At 49.4% G+C, this 25,679-nt stretch overlaps 1 pseudogene across 1 annotated transcript; it reads left to right on the forward strand.

The window, feature by feature from the left end:
* Window positions 1-22,789: 22,789 nt before the first annotated feature.
* LOC311166138 (olfactory receptor 14C36-like) lies at window positions 22,790-23,730 on the forward strand (annotated as a pseudogene). Its single transcript has one exon. The product of its transcript is annotated as an olfactory receptor 14C36-like (transcript).
* The last annotated feature ends 1,949 nt before the right edge of the window (window positions 23,731-25,679 follow it).

Consider the following 25,679-nt stretch of genomic DNA (forward strand, 5'->3'; position numbering starts at 1 on the left):
TTCTATGGCATAACATGACCCCCTTGATTCCAGAAGGTTCTGCAGTGTCATAATGGACCATTGGTTCCATGCAGCCCCAAACTCTCACAGTGACCCCATGGCTCCTTGAGCTTCCACACTGTCAGCAATGGTCTGCCGAGTTCCATGAGGCCTTGCTCAGATACAATGGAATTTTGGTTCCATGGGGTTCCACTGCATCACAATGGACCCTTTGTTCTACGAGGTTCCAAGTACCACAGCTGGCGCCTTGGTTCTGTGAGCCTCTGCTGTCTCCAAATCTCCAAAATATCAAAATAAGACTCCTTAACACTAATTTGGTGTTTAAGAGAGCATCATTTATTCAGGCCTGAGGTCCAGCAGGTGATAACTCCGTATATGGAAAGGTGACTCTACCAGTGCATCGCCTATATACAGTCACTATGTGTATATTAAAATATACAAATTTCCATAAAGCTCTCCCCAAGTTCCCAGATTCAGTCCTTGCTTTTTCTATCACTGCATTCTTGAGCCAGATATCTTCATCTTCTCTTCCAACCATTCCTGCTGGGAAAGCAGGCCCTGAATGCATTATTTATGTGTTGAAAGTTCACAGGCACAGTAAAAACTGAATTAAACCTTTTGGTATCAAGGCCAAAGCATTGTGTGGGCAGGCAGAGGCAGGCAGGAGGCAGAGCTGTCAGCAAAGGAAGGGGCCAGCCAGGTGGGGCAGCCGGGGGATGACGACAGCCTGCAGGGACAGAGGCTGGGGCAGGGACACCGTAGGACAGCGTGGGCTGCACAGGGCACAGGGATGGGCAGCAGCTGCAAGGCCCTGACAGAGCCAACTCCTGCAGCACTTTGGCCATGGCTGCTGGCCCTGAGGCCAGGAGGGGACAAGTGACCCTTGCAGGCCTGGGGCCTCATTGCCTCCTTGTCCCTGCTCAGCAGCCTGGCAGGGGCCGCCCCATGGTCCTGCCCTTGGCATTGCACATCCTCACATGCCAGTGCCCATCCTGGGAAGAGCCCTGAGCAAGGAGGGAGGGACAGGATCTGCCTTGCCAGGGGCTGGGGCTCAGGCCTTGGCCCTTTACATTCCTGAAACACATCCAGGTTTGCTCAGCACCAGAGACACCTTTCCCTTGCTTGTCCCCACCTGTCATCCATGCCTCCAGTGTTCTGCTCTAGCTGGAACCTGGGGACACTTTCCCAGTCATGTCCCTGACAGGGATCTCTTCAAAGTACAAGATACTTCAGGGTTTCAATGTAACTGAGTTCTTAAGGGTCTTTGAACCATCACTGAGAGGGTTGTGACATCACTGAGCTTGCTGTGATATCACAGAGTAGGATATAAGCCCCATAGAGCAGAGTCTGCCATCATAGAGGGTGGCTCTGTGGCATCAGAATAGATCGTGACATTACAGGGTGACTTTGTGATATCACAGGTGTTGTTTGACATCAATGGGGCTGTGTGCCATGACAGAGATGGCTGTGTGACAAGAAGAAGAAGAACCACGAGATAGGCCCAATTTCCTCCCCAATTGTCTCCATAACCCACCTGTACCAAAACCTTAAAACCTGTGTTTCGCCTGTCCCCCCGGGTCCCGCTCCCCTGGCACTGCAGCATCCCCCAGAGGATGTTCCATGAGATTGACCCCAGAGACTGACAATGGGGGACAGGGGGCCGGGGTCCTGGGGGGTGGGAAAGGGGGACAGGGACCCTCCGGCAGCGTCCCCGTGTCCTCCAGGGCCAGAGCCTGGGCCAGGGCTCCTTCACCCTGTTACGAACGAGGGCTTGAGAGCACTGAAAAAATCCCCAGCAAGGGATCAGCAAAACCCAGCTTTAATATTAAGGGACAGCAGCACAAAGTTCCTTGGCAAGAGTCACTCTGCTTCTGACTGGACACTTCAGACACACCAAGGAAACAAAGCAATAATAAAATCAAACAAAATCCAACCAGAAATGAACTGAGAACTGTCCCTGTGTGTGTGTGTGACGCAAGGGCATTGAGAGCAAGGATAAAAGGAATATGGCCTAAAAGCTTAATGGAGTTCAAACTAAATAGGACTTAAATCATACATTTACCTTAACTGATACCTTCAACTTCACAATTAACAAAACAGCAGAGCATAACAGCATTTAACCTAACTTATAACCCATGCTTGGCAATTTAACAGAGTAATAACACTTAACAGTATTTAACTTAGATTATAACTTATATTAAAGGTAACAACTTAGAATTTAAAAGCAGCATTTGACTTCATTTAGACCTTGTGATTTAGCCTTACCTACAGGCTTGACTGACTCAGCTATCCAAGGCACTCAAACCCCTCAGAGAGCAGCATTTCTGCCACATTTCCCCAGCACAGGCACTCCTGTGTGCACAGACATAAGGAGTCAGTGCAAGGCACCTGGGAGAAATTCCCCTGAGGGCAGGGAATGCTCCCTGCTGATGCTTTGGCATCTCCCCAGTGGGTGAAGGGTTGAGCCTGGAGGAGTGGAGGGATCGGCCCAGGCTCTGTGGTTGTTTGGGATCCCCGAGTGCAGCAAACGGGAGAGTTCCCGGCTGGGAGAGGCCCCACTCAGAGGGAGTCGCTGGCCCAGGAGAGCTCCAAGGGCTCCTTTTGGAGCGCTGTTTGCAGGGCCCCACGAGAGGGGCTTCAGTCCCAGCAATGGTTCATCCTGGCCACACTTGGCATCAGCAGCTTTCTTTGGCACTGTGAGAACAGGGATGTTGTGCCACTGAGGGAACAGAAACAGTTCCCAGGGCTGCTCCTAAAGGAAGCAGGAGCTGTTTGGGCAGCAGCAGTGCCTGGAGCAGACAGTGTTTGTGATGAGCTGCAGAGGAGCTGAGCCCAGGGGCTGTTGGCCAAGGCCGAGACCCAAGGAGCATTTCTCAGCTGGCAGGGCGGCCTGAGAAGGGGAGGGGGGAATGCAGCAGCACAGGGCCATGGAACCAAGGGACCATTGTGACACTGTGGGGCCCTGTGAGACCAAGGGGACCTTGTGACACTGTGGGGCCCCATGGAATCATGGAGAGCACTGTGACATTGCTGGGCCTCATGGAACCAAGGGGACTGTACTGATGCTGGGTGGCTCCATGGAATGTAGGGATCACTGTGACACTGAGAGGCCCCATCAAACCAAAAGTCCATTGTGACACCACAGGGCCTCATGGAACCATGGAGACCATTGTGACACTTTGGTGTGACATGGAACCAAGGGGCCATTGTGACACTGCGAGACTCCATTGAACCAAAGGCCCCCTGTGACATTGCAAGGCCCCATGGAACCATGCAAAGACAATTAAGACACTTTACAGCCTCATGGAACCAAGGGGCCATTGTGACACTGAGTTGCACCATGGAATCACAGAGACCATTGTGACATTGTGCAGACTCATGGAATCATGGAGACCATTGTGACACTGTGGGGCCTTATGACACCTGGGGGCCACTGTGACACTGTGGGACCCCATTGAACCTAGGGGCCAGTGTGACACTGCAGGTCTTTTTGTAATCAGGGGGCCATTGTGACACTGCTGGAACCCATGGAATCAAGTCACCCTTAGGACACTGCAGGTCCCTGTGGATCCAAGGCACCACAGTGACACTCTGGAGCCCCATAAAACCAAGGGAACACAGAACAGGTCTGGCTGGTTTGGCCTCCCATGGACTGCCTGACTGGTCCAGCTGACACTGGCAAGTTGAGGGTCACTTCTCATCTGCTGCTGAAACACTGGGGCTCTGTGCTTTCATTCCCAAAGGAAAAGAACTGTCCTTAGACTCTAGGCACCCATGGCCAGAATTGGGATTTCACCTCCAAATTTCCTTATATCCAGGGATCATTCCCATAGCAATATTGCCAGGACAAGTCTGACTTGCAATGGTTTCCCAAGGTCACCTCTCATCTGTCCCCAAAACAGTGGGGAAGGCTCCATGCTCTCCTATGGGAAAGAACTGTCCTGCTTCTCCAGGTGCCCATGTCCAAAACTGGGTTAAACTCTGAAATTCCTAAATCCAAAAGCTGTTCCCGAACACAATCTTCCTTTGCTGACAAGTCTGGCTGACCTTGGACTAGTGAGACACTCACCTGCCTTCCAAACATTGGGGTCTGTGCTTTCCTTCCTATGGAAAAGAACTGTCCTTCTCCTCCAGATGCCCATGGCCAGAATTGGGATTTCACCTCCAACACTGCCTTACTGTGGGAGACTGGAGGAGACTTAGCTAGAAACAATTTGTGTGTGGGGGAGAGGAAGGGGCAGGTCCAGCCTTGCCCTGCCCTGGAACCCCAATTCCCCCAGAGCCTCTATCCCAGCCCAGCAGTGTCTGCCAGTCCCTGGCACAGCACAGGCAATGCTCCACAGCCACCTCTGGAGCCCCCAACCCAGCTCCTGAGGGACCAAATGACCCCAAGTCCTACCTGAGGCTCATTAATGCTTTGAGATACTCAAGTTGTTTAGGATACTTTCCACACTGAGTGTCTGAGAGGTTTTTGTGCCATCCTGGCCACCAATTCTCTAGTCCAAGGAGTCCATGAGGAGCCTGTGCTGGAGAGGGACCTCAGTGGGAGCCATGAATGCCTTGAGACACTTTGGGTGTTTCCTCTGACTTTGACTGCTGGAAAGGTTTGTGCAATCTCCTCCCAGGCCCTGAGGTTCAAGGGCTCAGCTCCAAATGCACAGGGAGGCTCATTAGGATCAAGCAGGTCCTGACAAACCTTGATTTCCCTCTGCCTTGATTTCCCTCTGCTCTAGTGCAGTTCATTAGGAGGGTTTCCTTTTACAGTTAAGGAGAAATAGTTCAAAAAGCTTCTAGGAAATATGGATTCCTTTTTTAAAGGGTGTCTTTTATTGCTGTTCTTATTACACAAGAGGTGATTGCAGCATTCAGTGACTGATATTGATGCAGGGACTCTCCAAAGGAGCTCTGGCCTGCTCAGAGCAGCTGTGCCTTGAGGTCTGAGCCAGTGTGGACAACCTTGCTCCACATTCCTCAAACCCATCATGTCTGTCCTCACTCACCTGGGACTTGCTTTGCTTGGAGAACTGGCTGCACGCAGCCAAAGAGGAATTTTCCTTCTTTGATTTTTGAAGCAATCGAAAACTCCTGAGTTTCCCCATTGCAAACAGACATCTTCCTCAAGTGTGTGCCAAGCCCAAGGTGCCACCAAGAGCACTCCAGACCTGCCCTGGGCCAGCTCTGAGGGTGGATCATCATCCCAACCTGCAGGGGGCCATTGCAGGGGACTGTTGCCATGGACACTGCAGGGACCCCACTGCTGGGTTTGGGTGCCATGGCAACCCCCATCAGTTCAGGTTTCCTTGGAAACCAGCCCAAGGAGCCATTTCTGTAGCCAGGTTCCATGGCCACTTGCCTGCAGAGCTGTTGCTGCCCTGGGCTGCCATGGCAACCCTCAGGACAAAGCGGTGCCAGGGCTGTTCCAGGTACAATTGCAGTGACACTCCTTGGTGCCACCAGGTGCCATGGCAACGGCCACGGGGACCGTTCCTTGGTTTGGTGCCATGGCAACCAATGCCCGGACCCGCTGTGGTGGTTGGTGGCCATGGAAACCTGCCCTGGGCCCCTTGCTCAGGGCTGGTGTCAGTGCCCAGAGCCAGAGGGGATCCCTTGCTGGGGGCTCGTGCCATGGCCACCTGCCCTGTGCCGCGCTGGCCGGGCAGGCACCAGGAACCAGCAGCCAACACCACTGCCAGGGCCAAAGGCCAGGTCAGCCAGACAGAAAGGGGCAGTGCTGGGCACTGTTTCCATGGCAACCGGCACTGGGGGTGACACCTGGGTCACCTGTGCTGGCAGTTGCCATGGAAACCCCTGGCAGGCACTGAGGGCACAGACACTGGCACTGAGACACTGCTGGGCCGGTGCTGAGCACAGGGCTGAGCACGCAGAGATGGTTTTGTTCTTGCTGAGCTGCAGCAGAGCCAAGGCCTGTCCTGCCCCTCGTCCAGCCACGCTGGGGAGGGGCTGGGGCTGCGGGGCAGCTTGGCAGGGGACACAGCCAGGACAGGTACCCCAGCTGAGCCCAGGGATACCCCTGACCATAGGACATCATGCTCACTGTATGAAGGGGGGAACAAGGAGCAAGGGGGGAATTTTGGAGGGAGGGATTTTGCCTTGCCAGGTAACACTCAGGCAAGAGGGGGCCCTGTTTCACCAGTGGGCAGGGTCACTACCAAAGACACAGACACCAACTTAAGGAATTGTGCCATTTATATCATGCACAGCTGCAAAGAATCACAAAAGGATAAACTCAGCAAAGCACATCATAATTAACAAAGAATTACAAAAGAAGCTCAGCAATCCATCCAGTCATTACTACCAAAGATTGCCTGCAGTGATTAAAGAAAGATCCATCAGCAGTTCCCCTCAGACTTTACCATCACCCAGACCCACACATCAGCTGGGGAAGCCAAGGACTGCAGAGCCACTCCCAGACACTGGGAATTCCTGCAGGTGCCTCCACCTTTGCAGGCAAGGAGGCTCCAAGCCCGCTGGGAGAGGACACAGCTTTTACACTGCTAAACAAACAAGCTGACATCACTGCCAGTGTGGGAACATCTGGTTTCATTCTCCTCATTGCTTTCTCCCAAAGCCTGGCCAGGGCTCAAGGAGGAACTAAGGGAGTTGACTTTGATCCTTCAGCCCCAAACAAAGCCAGATGGGGCCTGGTCTGGTTTCTAAATACAGAAAAATAAATCCATGTTTTATCAAGGAACACATACACTGATCATGTTGTCAAGAATGCTTCCTTAAGGAGTGGATACAAATATAACATTTGGTAGGAAGGTTCATCCAGAGGTGAACTTTGCCTCAGGGCCCCTTCAGGCCTTGGGACTTTGATCGGTCCTCAGACCTACAATGAACTACAACCTTCATAACAATTCTTTCAATAACACAGTTTAGATTTACATATTAGGCAGAAAGGCATCTCCTCTTTTGCTTCAATTAACTGCTGTTTAATTTCATTACTCTGAGCTATTCACCTTCCTTTTAAAACATGTGTAAATAGTTGCTGTTATTCTGCTATTTATCAAATGCCTCTTTTTTTGAGACTGTCTCTTTTCAGACAAGTCTCAATACTCCACTTCCCAGCACAAAGCGTCACAGCAACTCTAACATGGAATGTCAGAGTGCACACCAAGTGCACATGCTGCAGTGATGACAGGCACTGCCACAAATGCATTTCACAGCAGCCTCCAAATTGGCAGCCATGAAGCCAATCCCACCAAGAAGAATTTTCTTCTTTCTGCCACTCTTCTACTGCTCTTTGTGTCAAGGTGATTCCTGACTGTTGGCCTTCAAACCCATCCCTGAGAGCAGTGCAACATTCCTGTCCCATGGCAGCCCAGGCTCCTCCTTGGCCAGCAAGCAGATAATCCAAGGCCATGTGGTTCTGTGGAGTCCCCATTTGTGTTTGTTGGAGCTCACAGGATGTGCTATTGCACATTTTAACAGCATCATTTGCTGCTTCTGATAATAATCCATTCAGCTGATTCATGGAAACTCCACAGGACGGGGCAGCACACATGGGGCACAGGAGGAACCAGAATCTTTTGCTTTCTGAAAGCCAAGGCACTCCTTGGGGGGAAAATGTTCTCTGGGCCCCAACTCTTCCTTGTGGTTGTGGCTGAAGGACCCGAAATGGTGGCCCTGCAGCCAAGAGTGGTGTGACACTGACACCGACCAGCTCCAGCACCCCAAGTTCTACTGACACTGGCAGGGATGGGAAAGCACAGAAATCCTCTCACACTGTGGCCTCTGGAACTAGAACAGGGTTTGGTTTCTCCTGAAGGGAAATCTTAGGGAATCCTGTCACACTGATTCTTGTATTCCTGTGTTTTCTTTACCTGTCCCTTCACTGACAGTGACGAGTCAGAGCCCATGGACAGAGTTCTGGCCACCCCACAGGGTGGGCCCTCCAAGGGAACCCCATTCCTCCCAACTTCAGCTGAGAACACACCCAGCAATTGCTGACATGCAGCACTTTGGCTACCCTGATCTTTACATTTCCATAACTAATCATTCCATTTTGATCACTAACCCCTTGGTGAAACACTAGAGGTGTTTGTGGCAGACAAAAGATTCTGGCTGACCATCAAGGTACAACTCACAGACATCAGCAGTACTTTAGTGACACCGTTCTTCATTCTTTTTTCTCAGTCTCATTGGAGTTAGGAACAATAATTCTGTTGTCCATGGAGCTGGTGCCTTTTTAATTCCAGAATAATGCCCCCAGGCCCTTTGCTGTTCAGCTTTACCATGTTGTCTGTGCCTAACAAGGCTTGGGGGGCCCTTTCCCCTCTGGCTGGAAGGGGGCTGGGTCCCAGTCCCTGAGGGGCACCCAGGCTCCTGGATGGAATTCCTGTGCAAGTCCCTCAGGGTCACAGCAGCCTTCACATGGAGCCCTAGGGATCAAAACATTTTTCAAGGGGGCCCTTGGGGCAAACAGGGAGATTTGGTCTGGCAGGATGTGTAAAACACTATCCTGTCAGATCTACTTGTTCTCACACAGATCACTTGGCTGCAGGGACACATTCCCATTGCTCCTGCCCAGGTTTCAGGACTCAGAGTTGTCTTTCCTAGGAGCTGTTCCTTCAGCTGCCTCGGAAGGGCCTTTTGGCGTCTGGACCCACACTCTGGCTCCATTATTAGGACTGCTGGTTCCAAACCCTTTATCTCCACAAACAGTGGGGATTGGAGGTGGAGCTCCTTTTTTCACAATTGTTCTTAAAATTGCAATATCAATAATTGTGCTACCCTGTCACGGGGTTGAATAATCCAATCTTGTTCACTATTGTTTAACAGAATTACTGTCATTTTTCCTTGACATTCTGCATCAATTCCTCCTGCCATGACATGAACACTTTGCAAGGCCAAGCTCCAAGCGAGCAGTTACCAAAGCAAAGTGTCCTGGAGGAATCTGAATTCCTGTCTCAGTATTGACAGCTCTCATTTGCTTTGAATTTATCCCAATTCATTCCAATGTATGAAGGCCCAGCCCTGCAGCCTCTGGGCTGGCCCTGCCAGGGGCCATCACAGCCACAACAATTTCCTAGACAGTCCAAGTCTCACTGCCCATGGCTGGATTTGCAAATTGGGTGCAGCCGTGCACAGCCAGGGGGTTTCCATTTCCCCAGTGGGCCATTGTTAAGGGCATGGAGTACATCTGGGAGATGGGTTCTCCATGGGCACAGGTTCCCATCTCCTCATTTTGTCAACTGCTCTTTTAACAACCCCTTCACCTGTTCAACCGATCCTGCAGCTTGTGGATAGTCTGCTACATGAAAAACCCTGCAAGCTTAATCACTGTATTTTTCACAGGAACAGACAAAGCACTCTGCCTTACAGTATCAGCAAACCCTGTAAAAATAGCCTATTTCATCCTTTCTCCTTTTCTCATTGTTTTCAATCTCACAAAGTTGACCACTGACATTAGGGTCCTGGCCAATCCTGTTCTGTAGGGTATTTAGTGTTACATCCCTGTTCCAGATTGCAAGGCAAGATGTATTCTATTGCCATCTGTATGGCAGTTGTCTGCTGTCAAGCAGGCATTGCTCCTTATCTCTCTTCCTGAGTGATCATAATCAACAAGGGGTACCTGCTGATAAGGGGCTATTGAATGTCACCACATGACTGATAAGAACTATAGCAACCTATTGTGAGATGCTCCGCCCAGAGGGAGGAGCCAAGCAGTGCCATGCAGATATAACCTGCAAGGTTCTGACACCAAGACAGCCTTTGCTCCACTGGACTCCCCAGAGGAACAGCCGCTGCTTCTACTTCCACGGATCTGTGGAGGAAGAATACACCCCTTTCCTACAGGACTCCCCTGCTCCAACAGAACCACGCCTGACACTCCAGGAGGACTGCAGCCCCTTTTCCAACCGGACTGCTACCAACACCCTGACCAACAGGGTGTCAGGTTGTGTTCTGACTCTGACAGTGTTGTTCTGGTGTATTGCATGGTTGTATTTTTATTTTTTTCTTTTATATTGGTTTTTTCCCTTTCCCTATTAAAGAACTGTTATTTCCTGCTCCCACATTTTTTGCCTGAGAGCCCCTTATTCATACCAATTTGGAGGGGTGGGGAGGGTTTGCATTCTCCATTTCAGGGGAGGCTCCTGTCTCCTTTAACAGGCACCTGTCTTTCTAAACCAAGACAGATTTTGGCGCCTAACGTGCGGCTCGAGGGCACTTAAACAAAAAAGGAAATAACAGTTCTTGAATAATCCTTTTTTTTTGTGTGTGTGTGTGGCTATAGAAACCCTGCTAGGCGACACCATGTGGTCCAGCGTACCCTGGTTTGGGTGGCATGTGATCGTGGCTGTATTTCTCCCATTTGTAGGCCCTTATCTGAACATGGGTCCTATAACCAAGGCTACTGTGGCTATTATCCGGTTTCTCTTATGGGTGAATAAGGTGAGGGATTCATGGATGTTTAACTTCCTCTGGAAAGCAGGCACATGGATTCACAGCTATCACATGCTAACTATATGTTTTTGGGGTTACTTTATTAATGGCACCTTCTGTAAGGAAATGACACCGGGGGAAATCTTCTCCCAACCCTTTAACCATCTTTTCGGGTCCGCCCCACCAGTTTTTGAAGGGATCAGATCTGCTCTAAATATTAATGATATCATACAGTTGCTGGTGTTGCTGATAGGCCTGTTCTATTTAGCATTTAGAGAGAGGGGGAGACTAACCTGGATAACTACCCTGACGCCTACCCCAGAACGTAACATGCCACCAGAGTCTAGAGCTGCTGCTGCCCCAGAGCCTGACCCTACCCCACAGCCCACCCCAGATGTGAACTACCAAGATTGTTTGGGGGGTCTAGTGAAGGAGATACACCAGATGTTGAAGGAGTACACTTCCCCAGCTGGTGAGCAGCCCTCTCCCTGCCTTGAAGAGGGAGAATCTAATAGTGCGGCAGCAGAACCCACAGATGTTACAACTGTCCAGGTTCCAGCTGAACTGCAGAGGCAGTCAGAGCCAGCAGCAGTTGCCCCTGTAGAAACAAGGAGATCGAAGACAAAAGCAGAGCACCCGGATAGGGGAGGGCCCTCACAGCCCACAGGGGAGCCAGAGGTTGCAATCATCACCAAGTCCCTGACGTATGAAAGTCTCCGTAATCTGCATAAAGACATTGTACGACGGGGACGTGAAGCATATACAACCTGGCTTCTTCGGGTCTGGGATCTCATGGGTACAGGTGTCCAGCTGGATGGTGGTGAGGCAAGGAATCTGGGACCCTTGACTCAGGACTCAGGTATCAATCAGATTTTTGTAAGGGAGCCAGGTTCCCTTTCCCTCTGGGAGTGGCTTTTAATAGGTGTCAGAGAGAGGTTTGTCCACAGGAAAAGAATGCAGGAGCAGCACCATAGAATGCGCTGGAAGACTCTTGAGGAAGGTATCCAACAACTGAGAGAAGTGGCAGTATTGGAGGTACTCTTTGGGAGGGATAGACAGCATGATAATGACCCCAATCAGGTCAGATGCACAGGGCAAATGCTGTGGAGTCTGGCAAGTCTAGGACCATCTCAATACAACACCTTCATTGCCACAATTAATGCTGATACCAACAGAGAGACAGTGGGGTCTGTTGCAAACAAGCTTAGGAATTATGAGAGTATGATCAATGGCCCCATGCAGGCTCATGTCTCTGCCGTAGTCCAAGAACTCAGAGAAGAGATGAGGAAGATGAGGGAGGCGGTGAGAAGGAACAATCCCCACATTGCACCAGTGCGAGTGACAGGCCCCAGATTCAGAGCCCAGCGCCCCCCAGCTAGAGAAAGAGGGTACACCCCACGGGCTGACCTATGGTTCTTTCTGCGGGACCATGGGTAAGATATGGGAAGGTGGGATGGAAAACCCACTTCTGTCCTGGCAGCACGGGTGCGTCAACTCAAGGAGGGAAACACTAACTGATGGAACTCCAGTAAAGTGAAAGTAGCCTCTACCTCTCATGACCATGCTGCTGAGTATGATATGTCAGATCCCCTTGAGGGTACTTCTACCATGTATGCACAGGAAAAAAATAATAACCAGTGTTAGAGGGGCCCTGCCTCTAGCCAGGGAGAGGCATGGGAAAATTGGATTTTCTGGACGGTGTGTATCCGATAGCCTGGCACATCAGAACCACAAAGGTACGAGGCTTTAGTTGATACTGGTGCGCGGTGTACCCTGATACCATCAGGACATGTGGGGGCAGAACCTGTTTCTATTGCTGGGGTGACAGGGGGATCACAGCAATTGACCCTTTTGGAAGCCGAGATGAGCCTGACTGGGAAAGACTGGAAGAAACATACTATTGTGACTGGCCCAGAGGCTCCATGTATTCTAGGCATAGACTTTCTCCGGAATGGCTATTACAAAGACCCAAAAGGACTCAGATGGGCTTTTGGCATAGCTGCCATAGAGGCAGAAAACATTAAGCAGTTAAACATTAAGCAGTCCTTGCCTGGACTGTCAGAAAACCCATCTGCAGTAGGTCTCCTGAATGTGGAAGAGCAACGAGTGCCAATTGCCACCTCAACGGTGCACCGCCGGCAGTATTGGACGAATTGAGATGCCGTGATCCCCATCCACAAAATGATCCGTGAGCTGGAGACCCAAGGGGTGGTCAGCAAGACCCACTCACCCTTCAACAGTCCCATCTGGCCTGTGCACAAGTCTGACAAAAAATGGAGATTGACTGTAGACTACCGTGGCATGAATGAAGTGACTCCACCGCTGAGTGCTGCTGTGCCGGACATGCTAGAACTTCAGTATGAGCTGGAGTCCAAGGCAGAAAATGGTACGCCACTGTTGACATCGCTAACACGTTTTTCTCCATTCCTCTAGCAGCAGAATGCAGGCCTCAGTTTGCTTTCACCTGGAGGGGTGTGCAGTACACCTGGAACCGACTGCCCCAGGGGTGGAAGCACAGCCCCACCATTTGCCATGGACGATCCAGACTGCACTGGAAAAGGGTGAGGCTCCAGAACATCTGCAATACATTGATGACATCATTGTGTGGGGGAACACGGCAATGGAAATGTTTGAGAAAGGAAAGAAAATCATCCAGATTCTGCTAGAAGCCGGTTGCGCCATCAAGATGAGCAACGTCAAGGGACCTGCCTGAGAGATCCAGTTCCTGGGAGTAAAGTGGCAAGATGGACAACGTCAGATTCCCACTGAGGTCATCAACAAGATCACCGTGATGTCTCCACCAACTAGCAAGAAGGAAACACAAGTTTTCCTAGGTGCAATAGGCTTTTGGAGGATGCACATTCCCGAGTATAGTCAGATCGTGAGCCCTCTTTACCTGGTCACCCGCAAGAAGAACGAGTTCCACTGGGGCCCTCAGCAACAACAAGCTTTTGCCCAGATCAAGCAGGAGATTGCTCATGCAGTGGCCCTTGGCCCAGTCAGGACGGGACCAGAGGTGAAGAACGTACTCTACTCTGCAGCCGGGAACCATGGCTTGTCCTGGAGCCTTTGGCAAAAGGTGCCGGGGGAGACTCGAGGACGACCACTGGGATTTTGGAGTCGAAGCTACAGAGGGTCTGAAGCCAATTATACTCCCACAGAAAAGGAAATCATGGCTGCCTACGAAGGAGTTCAAGCCACCTTAGAGGTGATTGGCACGGAAACACAACTCCTCCTGGCACCCCGACTACCGGTACTGGGGTGGATGTTCAAAAGAAAAGCTCCCACCACCCACCATGCCATTGATGCTACATAGAGTAAGTAGATTGCCTTGATCACACAGCGCGCCCGTATTAGAAACTTGAATTATTTTAGAAATAATTACAAACTGACCAGAAGGTGAAGACTTTGGTCTTGCTGAAGAAGAGGAACAAGAGCAAGTGACACGTGCCGAAGAAACTCCACCGTACAACCATCTACCAGCAGAGGAAACACGCTACGCTCTTTTCACTGACGGTTCCTGTCGCATCGTAGGGATGAACCAGAAGGAGAAAGCAGCCGTATGGAGCCCCACACGACAAGTTGCTCAAGCTACCAAAGGAGAAGGTAGATAAAGCCAACTTGCTGAACTCAAAGCTGTTCAGCTGGCCCTGGACATTGCTGAGAGAGAAAAGTGGCCAAAGCTCTACCTTTATACTGATTCCTAGGTGGTAGCCAATGCTCTGTGGGGCTGGCTGAAAAGGTGGAAAAAGGCCAGGTGGCAGTGTAGGGGAAAACCAATCTGGGCTGCTGATGAATGGAAACACATTGCTTCTCGGGTAGAAAATCTGTCTGTGAAAATCCATCACATAGATGCCCATGTTCCCAAGATTCTGGCAAATGCAGAGCACCGAAACAACAAGCAGGAAAATAAGGTAGTAAAGACAGAGGTGTCAAAGACAGACTGGCAACACAAGGGGGAGTTGTTCCTAGCTCAATGGGCCCATGATGCCTCAGGGCAGAGATGCCCCCTATAAGTGGGCACGAGACCGAGGGCTGGATCTAACCATGGACAGTATTTCTCAGGTTATCCATGACTGTGAGATGTGTGCTGCCATCAAACAGGCCAAGCAAGTGAAGCCTCTGTGATATGGTGGGCAGTGATCCAAGGACAAGTATGGGAAGGCCTGGCAGATTGACTACATCACACTGCCCCAGACACGCCAAGGCAAGCGCTATGTGCTGACCATGGTGGAAGCCACCATGGGATGGTTGGAGACCTACCCTGTGCCTCACGCCACTGCCTGGAACACCATCCTGGGCCTTGAAAAGCAAGTCCTGTGGAGACATGGAACCCCTGAGAGAATTGAGTCAGACAACAGGACCCATTTCAAGAACAGCCTTATCAACACCTGGGCCAGGAAACATGGTATTGAGTGGATATATCATATCCCCTATCGTGCACCAGCTGCTGGGAAAGTTGAACCATGCAAGGGACTACTTAAGACTACCATCAAGGCACCTGGGGGGGAATTTTTAGAAATTGGGAAATGAACTCAGCAAAAGCCACCTGGATGGTCAACACCCAAGGGTCCATCAGTCGAGCTGGTCCTGCCCAGTCTGAACCCTTGCACACAGTGGATGGAGATGAAGTCTTTGTTGTACACATGAAAGGTATTTTAGGAAAGACTGTTTGGATTAATCCCACCTCAGGGAAACCCATCTGTGGGATTGATTTTGCTCAAGGATCTGGTTACACTTGGTGGGTAATGCAGAAAGATGGAGGCAGTCATTGTGTACCAGAGAGAAACCTAGTCTTAAGTGAGAACTCTGTGAAAGATTTCATTGTGATGCAGATGGAAAAAGAATAGGGCATGAATAATGTCCTAGATTGCAAGGTAATGTGTGTGTTCTATTCCCATCTGTTAGAGGGGAGCAGTTATCTTTTTCTAATTGGGCAGATTTTCTCTTCCGCAAACCAACCCTCCCTCCAGGGAGACATCTGCTGTTAATGGGCTAATGAATTTCACTGCATGACTGATAACAATTACATCATCCCAATGTGAGATGCTCCACCCAGAGGGAGGAGCCAAGTGTTCCTACCTGGATATAATCTGAGATTTTGGTTACACCTGAACAGCCTTTCCACTGGATTCCCAGAGGAGCAGCAGCCTTTGCCACTGCATTCACAGAGAAAGACCAGGCCCATCTACACCACCACTGGATCTTCAGAGGAAGACTACACCCTTCTATAGGATCACTGCTCCAACAGAACCACACCTGTGTGCAGGAAGACTGCAGGAGGACTGCAGCAACCAGTTTAATTGCACTGCTATCAACACCCTGACCCAACAGGGTGTCAGGTCGTATTGTGACTCTGTCAGTGTTACTGGCAGAGTTACAGAGTTACAGAGTTAGTTTTGTATTACTGCATCGTTTATTTTATTTTTATTTTCTTCCTTAATAAAGAACTGTTATTCCTGCTCCCATATCTATGCCTGAGAGCCCCCTTAATTTCAAAATGCTAACAATTCAAAAGGAGGGGGTTTACATTTTCCATTTCAGGGGCGGCTCCTGCCTTCATTAGCAGACGCCTGTCTTTTCCAACCAAGACAAGGGGAAGGGTTCAAAGCCTCAGTTATAATGCAAATAAAGTTTGAAGGAACAAATAAAATAGGAATTGGAGATGTTCTGTTAGTTCCAGAAGCAGGGGGAAATTTCTTAGGACAGGATTTACAGGTGCAGTTTGACATTGGAGTGCTCCCAGGGAAAGGGAAAATGGTAGTTAAGCTTCTCCAATTAAGGGAAGAAAATAAAGAGAAAATTCATGACATGGTGTGGGCAAAACCAAAAAACTGAGGTAAATTGAACATGAAACGTATAGTAATAAAAATAGTTAATGAAAACCATCCCGTTTGGGTACAACAACATCCACTCTCCCTGGAGGGGAGATGAGGACTACGGCCGGTGATCCGGGACCTACTTGAGAACAGGACCTTAGAACCATGTATGTCCCCCCATAATACACCCCTATTGCCAGTAAAGAAGTCAGATGGGACTTACAGGCTTGTTCAAGATTTGAGAGAAGTGAACAAAGAACAGTGAATTTGTACCCAGTAGTGCCCAATCCCTATACACTACTGAGTAACATCCCAGTGATTCAGTATGATAGGCCTAAAAGATGCTTTTTTGGGCATACCCCCTGGCAGAGGAAAGCAGGGATATATTTGTTTGAATGGGAAGACCTCGATTCCAGGAGGAAGCAACAGCTTTGGTGCACTGGGTTACCCAAAGGGTTTTCTGAATCCCCAGACCTGTTTGGTTAAACCCCAGGAGAACAAGACTCTTCTCCATCAAACCTGAGATAAAGCTCATCCAATCTGTAAATTATTTGCTTCTCTCACGATGGGAAGAAAACAAAGTTTGGGGAATCCACCAGAGTATTGTTAAATTTTCTGGGGGACCAAGGACTCTGGGTATCAAAAGGGAAACTCCAATTTTTAGAGTGGGAAGTAAAATACCTAGGACATGGGATTTGTCAAGGGAGCTGGCGGCTGAACCCTGAGAGAATTACGGGGATAGTCTCACTCCAAGGGCCAAAAACTAAGTGGGAAGTTAGGTTTTTAGGCTTGTTGGGATATTGTAGGCTATGGATTGAAGGCTACATGCAGGACATCAAGTTCTTGTATGAAAAGCTAGTAGAAGAAGAGATTAGGTGGGAAAAAGATGATGAACAAAAGTTTGAGGCTTTAAAACAAAAATAAGTCAGTGCACCAGCAGAGAATGTTCCTGCCTTAGACACACCTTTTTATCTGTTTGTAGATGTAGAAAGAGGGGTAGAACATTAAGTACTAGCCCAAGACTGGGGAGGATCCAGGAAACCAGTGGCCTATTTATCAAAATTACTAGACCCTGTCAGCTGGGGGTGGCCCACCTGCATTCAGGCAGTGGCAGCAACTGCCATACTCATAAAGGAAAGCAAAATATTAAGTTTGGGGGAAAATTGAAGATATATATCCCAAACTCAGTAAGGAGTATCCTGAGCCAAAAGGCTGAGAAATGGCTCACTGATTCCTGAGTGCTAAAGTATGAAGCCATCTTAACAGAAAATGGTTTAGAGCTAATCATGAGTAACCAACTCAACCCTGCTCAGTTTTTGTACAGAGAACCAGTTGAGGAACTAATACATAATTGCCTAGAGGTTATAAACTATCAAACTAATGTAAGAGAGGACCTAATAGATCAACCACTACAATGTGGAAAATGATTGTACATCGATGGATCTTCATGGATAACAAAGGGGCACAGGGTATGGGGGTGTGCTATAGTGGATGCAGGGTTGGTAGCCATAGAAAAGAGAAAGTTATCTTCCATCTGGTCAGCCCAGGCATGTGAGCTATAAGCCCTAAAGTGAGCTGTGGAAATATTGGCACAGAAAAAGGGAACAATAGGTACAGACTGAAAGTATGCTTTTGGAGTAATGCATACCTTTGGAAAAATTAGGGAAGAGAGGGGGCTTTTCAATTCAAAGGGAAAGGGACTCATTCACAAAAAATTGTTTTAGAAGTGTTAGAAGCCTTACAATTGCCAGAAGAAGTAGCAGTGGTGTATGTTAAGGGACATCAAAAAGGGGCGACTCAGGAGGTGCGAGGGAACAATGTAGCCAATTTAGAAGGTAAAAATAGAGCAGAATCAGAGACAGAAAAACTAATAATAATATTAATCCCCATGAAAGAAATGCAAACACTCCCTGTATTCAGTGGGACAGAAGAGGAAGAACTCCTTAACAGAGGAGCCAAGAAAGATAACAACGGGAAGTAGAGATTAGCAGATGGGAGGCAAATGTTGAATAAAGGCCTTGGCAAAAAAATGCTAGAAGGCATACCTGGAACAACACATTGGGGTACATAGGTGCTAAGTGATCAATTTCTAAAGGAATGGGGATACAAAGGAATTTTCGGAATAGCTAAGCAGGTAACTGAATGATGTGTGATATGTCAACAAGTGAATAAGAAAATCATGAGCAAAACACCCAGGGGACGGAGAGAACTAGCCTTACGGCCCTTTCAAAACATCAAAGTAGAGTTTACTGAGCTTCCCCAGGTAAAACGGTGGAAGTTTTTGCTAGTGATAGTAGACCACGTGACTCATTGGGTAGAGGTGGTACCCACTGTGAAAGCCAATGCCAATGTTGTGAGTAAAACACTTCTAGAATCAATCACTCCCCGATAGGGGAAGGTAAACAGGATTGCTTCAGACCAAGGAACTCATTTCACATCAAAGATATTGCAGAAAGTTGTTGAGACCCTGGGAGTGAAATGGGAGTTACATACTCTATGGCATTCACAGAGTTCCAGTCATGTTGAGAGGATGATTCAAATTCTTAAAAGAACTCTAGTTAGGCTGATGATTGAAACCCAAATGTCATGGATCAAATGTCTCCTTTTGGCCTTATTAAGAATTAGAACCCAACCCCAGTCAGATCTGGGGGTCTCACCCTATGGAATGATGCTTGGGTTACCCTTCCTGACCTCACCCCAGAAGGTTGCCACCTATGAGGAAGGGGAAGCCAATTCCAAGAAATATATTATGTCTAGAGCACAAACCTTAGAAGGGCTAAGACATAAAGGGGCAATTCCTCCAACTACCACCCTGGATTTAAGAATCCATAATATTAATCCTGGGGATTGGGTGATGATTAAGTCATGGAGAGATCAGCCTCTAACTCCTCAATGGGAAGGTCCTTTCCAGGTGCTGCTCACCACTGAATTGGCCTTGCGAACTGCAGCGCAGGGATGGACTCATGCCAACAGAGTCAAAGGCCCAGTAGAAGAACCCAAAGAGAGGGCTAAAAAATCCATGCTGGGTAAAACGAGATTGGTTCTCAAGCAGAGACTGAAAGACAACCAGAAAAACACCAAGATGCCCAAAAAGTAGAGTCAAGCTTCCACCAACCAGCTTGAGAACTGTTTTCCTGTTTTCATGAGTGAGAATTACCAGCATCTGTTGAGGGGAAGTACACAAGGGACTGTGAAAGGTAATGGGACAGCTTCTTTAAGAAAATAAGACAAAGGAAGAAGGGCAAGACCAGGTTGGCCCCTTTGTTTGCTGCCAAGAAAGCTCCATAGCCCTGCTGCAGGTAGCAACCCTGTAGGCATGGTGAGATAGGGACAAAAGGCCATACCAGACCTCTATCATTCCTCAGTTGTCTTTTAATTCAGCAGGGACTAGAGGGAAAGACCGAGGTGGCCTCTGTACTCACCCCTAAAATACACTGACTATGGGTAGCAGCCACATAGGCACAGTAGATGGGAGTCAAAGCCATACTGGACCTCTGTGATGCCCTTTTGTCCATTCCAAATAAGGGCGTGTAAGGAAAACCTGAGATTTTTTTCCACTGTTCCCACTGTCCTTGCCCACATCAACAGATGCTGGTGTGACTCATTCAAGAGAGAAAATTATTTGCTTAATTGTTCAAGCAAAATAACTTACAGAAAAAGAAAAGGGGGGTTTGTTATAGATGACTAATCTTATGGTTGAATCTCACAATTAAGGGGCGAATACTAAATATATGTTAAGAGAAGATTTATAGATGTACAGTTATCTTTCCCCTTCCCCTTGCATTGTAATCATGGGATGGCTTCAGTAGTTGGGGCATTTGGGAGGGTCGGCTTGTTACTGTGGCAGCACCTGACCTCCAATCAAGATGTAAGAGAGTGATCTGCACCACTGGGCAGTGAAGAAGGAGTCAATTGACAAGACTTTGGGAGGGGCTAGAGGTATAAAAGACAGAACATCCATTTTGTAGATGAGCATAAAGTGACTGAATCCTTTGCTCCTGGTGCTGTGTTCTTTTCTTGATTAAATATTCTGTTATATTTTGATAAGGTCTTAAAAAGCCATTTAAATTTTTGAAAGTGAAAATGGTTTCTTACATGAGGTTGGGGAATGTGGGGCAAGGTTGTCCACAGTGGGTCAGCTGTCAATGTAAAACCTCTCTGACGTGGCCAGACCTCCTTGGGAGTGGACCTACACCAGTATCAATCACAGAATGCTGCAATCACCTCTTCTCTAAAGAGAACAGTAATTAAATACATTATTTAAAATAGGATTACATATTTCTTAGAAGGTCATTGAAATATTTCTCCATAACTGTAAAAGGAAAACTTCCTGATGAACTGCATGAGAGCAGAGGTAAATCAAGGCAGAGCCATGGTTTGTCAGGACTTGCTTGATCCTAATGAGCCCCATGGTGCATTTGGAGCTGAGCCCTGGAACCTCAGGGCCTGAGAGGTGATTGCAAAAACCTTTCCAGGAGTCAAAGTCAGAAGAAAAGCCCAAAGTATCTCAAAGTGTTAATGGGTCCAAATGAGGTCCATCCCCAAAACATGCTCCTCATGGACTCCTTGGAGGAGAGAACTGGAGAACTCTCAGAGATTCAGTGTGGAAATGGGAAATCCAAAGTACCTTAAGAAATCTTGAGTATCTCAAAGTATTAATGACCTCCACTGAGTCTCAATGGAAAGCTCTCAAGGGACTGGTTAAAGCAGATAATTGGGGCCATGATTGCACAAACCTCTCACAGAGTCTGTATCAAAAGGGAAACACCAAGTTCCTTAAAATAACTGAAGTACCTTGAAGCATTAATGAGCCCCACTGAGTGTTGTTACTGAAAACGCCTCTCCAGGGACTAATTAAAGCAGATAATTGGAGGCCATGATTGCACAAACCTCTCAGATTCTCCAAGGCAAAAGCCAACCCCAAAGTCCTTTGAAAAACCTACTGTCCCTGGGAGCATTAAAGAGCCCCCAGGGCCATTCCTGAGCAAGGCTCCCCAGGGACTCCTTCCAGCAGATCCTTGAGGCCACTGGGATGTGGGCTAGGGGGGGATGCGGAGGATAGGACAAGGGGGTGAGAGTGCCCAGCCTGGCTGGGGCTGTGCCAGGAGGCCCCAGTGCCTCAGGACAAGGTGTCTCCTCCCAGCCCTTGGTGGCACAGACCCTGCTGTGCTCCAGGGCAGCAGGACTTGGCTTCTCTTTGTCCCCACTGTCCCCACCTGTCAGCACAGCCTCCATTTCTCTGCTCTGGGTGGGACCTGGGGACACTTTCTCAGTTGTGTCCCTCAGTGGGACTCATTAAAAGTGAAAGAAACTTTGGAGTTAGATTCTGACTTGGAGATCTTGAGAGGTTTCTTCAGCTTCCCCTCAGGGACTGATGTTCAGGGCCTGAGCACAAAGCCCCAGAGCGTGATTAAAGTCCTTGTGCTGTGTCTGTGCTGCTGAGCTGGGCTGGGCTCCTGGCACAGAGGAGGGTGATCCTGGTAGCCAAGAAGAGCTTCAAAAGCACATTTCTCTTGATGAGCAGCTCCTGTGCACAGCCCAGCAGGGCTGGGGCACTTCCTGCAGCTGCCCTGGGCACAACACAGAGGCACAGAGAGCTTCAATCAGTCAGGGCTGGGAAGGTGCTGAGAAGTGCCTGGGGCAGAATCCCTACCAGCCCTTGGCACAGGAACCTCTGGCTGCAGGACAATGCAGCTGCAGCTCCTGGAGTGATCTCCTAAAGCTGGAACATCCCAATGCCTGCAGACTCTGTGAGTACATTCTCTGATTCTCTCTTGTGCAGAGCAGCCAGGGGTGCCCAGGGCTGTCCTGCAGAGCAGGGTCCTGCAGCCCAGGGTGCTGTGCTGGGGCAGGGACTCTGCTGCCTGCCAGGGACAGCTCTCATCTAGCCCTGGCAGCTGCTCTCAGCACTATGCAGCAAGATCTGGGTGAGAGGAGACAGCTGGTAAGCCTTGGATATGTTTTGCTTGTGTGGGGAGGGTGCTGCATTGTTCAGGACTGCTCCCAGCAGGACATTTAACTGCAGAACATTTCCAAGTAGATTATACAGGAAGCACAGCAAGGCAGGCGCTGCATAAAAGGGAAAATCCTGCTTTTTTATGCGACTGCTTGGGTTGCCTGCATGGGAAACTGCACATAGATATTAATCTTTCAGTTCAGGTTGAGAATTAAAAAAAACCAAGAAACCTCGCAGATCTGAATTACCCAGACAGTGAAAGAAATCAGACATGGCCCTTTAGAGGCAGCATCAGTGTCGCTTTTCCAGCCTCCTCAGGGTTGCTCTGACATTGCCATCAGAGCCTGCAGAGCCAGAGCTGCCCCTGGGCAGTGCCGTATCTGGGAGAGATCTGCAGGGCAGAGCTGAGCCCCCAGGGCTGGGCTGGGCTCTGGCAGCACTGGCGGGGCCCAGCCCTGGTCACAGGGAAGCAGCTGCTGGCAGGGACAGCTCCAGGCAACAGAGCCCTTGGTAGGCAGTGGGGGGAAAATGACCTCATGCTGTGCTGGGATATTTAAAATCTTCTCAAAATATAACTGTTTCATGATTTCTTTTTTTAAAGATCCCCATGCCAAGGCACTACAAATGTCCAACAGCAGCTCCATCAGCCACTTCCTCCTGCTGGCATTGGCAGACACACGACAGCTGCAGCTCCTGCATTTCTGCCTCTTGCTGGCCATCTCCCTGGCTGCCCTCCTGGGCAACGGTCTCATCATCAGCACCATAGCCTGCAGCCACCACTGGCACACACCCATGTACTTCTTCCTGCTCAACCTGGCCCTCAGTGACCTGGGCTCTATCTGCACCACTGTCCCCAAAGCCATGCACAATTCCCTCTGGGACACCAGGACAATCTCCTACACAGGATGTGCTGCTCAGGTTTTTCTGCTGATCTTCTTCATAGGAGCAGAGCTTTGCCTCCTGACCATCATGTGCTACGACCGCTACGTGTCCATCTGCAAACCCCTGCACTATGGGACCCTCCTGGGCAGCAGAGTTTGTGCCCACATGGCAGCAGCTGCCTGGGCCAGTGCCTTTCTCAATGCTCTGCTACTCATAGCCAATACATTTTCCCTGCCCCTGTGCCATGGCAATGCCCTGGGCCAGTTCTTCTGTGAAATCCCACCCATCCTCAAGCTCTCTTGCTCCAAATCCTACCTCAGGGAGCTTAGACTCATTGCAGTTAGTGCCTGTTTAGGTTTTGGTTGTTTTGTGTTCATTGTTTTCTCCTACGTGCAGATCTTCAGGGCTGTGCTGAGGATCCCCACTGAGCAGGGACGGCACAAAGCCTTTTCCACCTGCCTCCCTCACCTGGCAGTGGTCTCTTTGTTTATCAGCACTGCAATGTTTGCCTACCTAAAGCCCCCCTCCATCTCCTCCCCATCTCTGGATCTGTCCCTGTCAGTTCTGTACTCAGTGGTGCCTCCAGCCCTGAACCCCCTCATCTACAGCCTGAGGAACCAGGAGCTCAAGGCTACAGTGTGGAGACTGATGACTGGATGGTTTTAGGAAAATTAATGTGCTGTAAAATTCTAGTAAATCACTTGCAATAAAAGTCATCTCTGATACTTCTTGTTGGTTTCATTTCTGAGGTTCTTTTGCTTTATTTTACTGTTTTCATGTTGTCCACAGAGAAAAGTCATTGTGCCATTTCTCATTTTGTTCATCTCCATGTCCTCATTGACCACAGACTGTATCATATACAGGCTGGGCTCTTGGTGGCTTTAAAGGAATTATAGGTATCTCCCAGAAAAGTTTTCTGCAGAGATGCCATTTAGTTGCCTTCTCTGGAGCTGCAGCAGCAATGTCTGTTTATAGAGCTGGGGGCAGATCAACGCTGGCACAGCAGCTGTGCCTAGGAGCAGCAGCACTTGGTGTTTCCAGTGCTGCTGCCGTGGCCCTGCCCCACTGCCCTGGTGGCCGTGGTGTTGCCGTAGGGCCTGAGTGCTCTCAGGGCCAGGCACAGTCCTGGTGGTGGCAGTGCCAGGGCTGCAGCAGGGACAGGCCATGGGCACTGCTGGGGCAGTGCTGAGGCCTCAGGCCAGGGCCTGGGAGCTCCAGGCTCCTTGCCCAGGCTCTCTCAAGAACACACCCAGGCCAATGCTGAGCACAGAAAACCCTCATGAGCAGCCCCAGGGTGGACGTGGGCAGGGTGCGGGCAAACAGCATGGCTGGTGCTCTGCATTGGTCCTTGGGGGAGATGGGAAGGAGCAGCAGAGCAGGGCCTGATCCATGCCCAGTGTGCTGGACAGCCCAGGGCAGCATCCCAGAGCGTCCTTATGGAGCTGCCAACAACATCCCCCCTCTGCACCCCTGGCCTCTCCCCCATCTCACACAGGCACTGCATCCTTGCAGGCACAGACACGGCAGCACTGGCTCAGGAGCCCCTGTTTGCATTGCACAGAGCAGGCAGGAGCACCCCCATGCTGTTGCTGTGGGGACATGAATCTGAGGGAGCACAAATGCCATCAGCCCCTGGAGCCAGCAAGGGTTGGGGGATGCCAGGGAAACCAGTCAGCTGTTTCCTGGCCTCTGCAGTAAGCCAGAAAGTTTGTTCCCATGAGCTGGGAATTTCCTGTCCCACTGCAGTTGTTCAGAGCCAGAGCTGCTTGGCAGCCACCCCCAAACTGCCCTGAGCATTTCCTCTGCTTCACTTTTGCTTTCTTCACGCTTCCCTGGTACAAATTTCCTCCTCTTACCCAGCCCTGTTCCCTCCCCTGCAAACAGCCCATCCCTGTTTCCCCTTTCCTCTCTGGCCCCACTCCCCATTGCAGTTCCTGACTTGGCACCATGGGAACATCCCTAGGGGAGCAGGATCATCCTACAAGTGCTGCAGGAATTGTCTGCAGGCTCTTGCAGTGCCTGGCGCTGCTCCCTTGCCAGACACACTGTTAGTGTCCAGGAACACATAATCACGAGAATGATTATATGCAGGTGCTTTTATTGAAGAGCTCTGGATGTCAGGGGTACAAACCCAAATCTGACTCTTACCACACAGTCCAGATGAACATGTTTTTATATTCTATCATTATATAACTTTCATGGTAATTATTAAACTTATATTGTCCTATTGTATACATAGATTTCAGCTAAGCAAAGCCCTCCTTAAATTTCCAACATAGTTTCTCATTATTCTTCTTATGGTTATATAATAATTATATTTTATTAGTCAGCAATCATCACATCTAACAATTATATCATTTATCATACTGCTTACACAGGTGCAGTTGATCTAGGAAAACACAAAGCCTAACATTTTCAGATTCTATCTTTAACATTTTCCAGGGCTCCCCTATCAGCACCACAGGCCAGGAGGGCACATCTGAACTGCTGTGTCTGGCTCTGGGACTCCCTGTTCTGGGCAATGAGGAGGAGCTGCAGAGGCTCTGCAGGAGTGACTAGGATGGGCTTTGGGGCTGGCAGGAGAAGCTGAGGGACCTGGGCTGCTGGAGGTTCTG

This window comes from Fringilla coelebs (genome assembly GCF_963513975.1).
Source record: "Fringilla coelebs genome assembly, contig: SCAFFOLD_43, whole genome shotgun sequence".
NCBI classification, from domain to species: domain Eukaryota; kingdom Metazoa; phylum Chordata; class Aves; order Passeriformes; family Fringillidae; genus Fringilla; species Fringilla coelebs.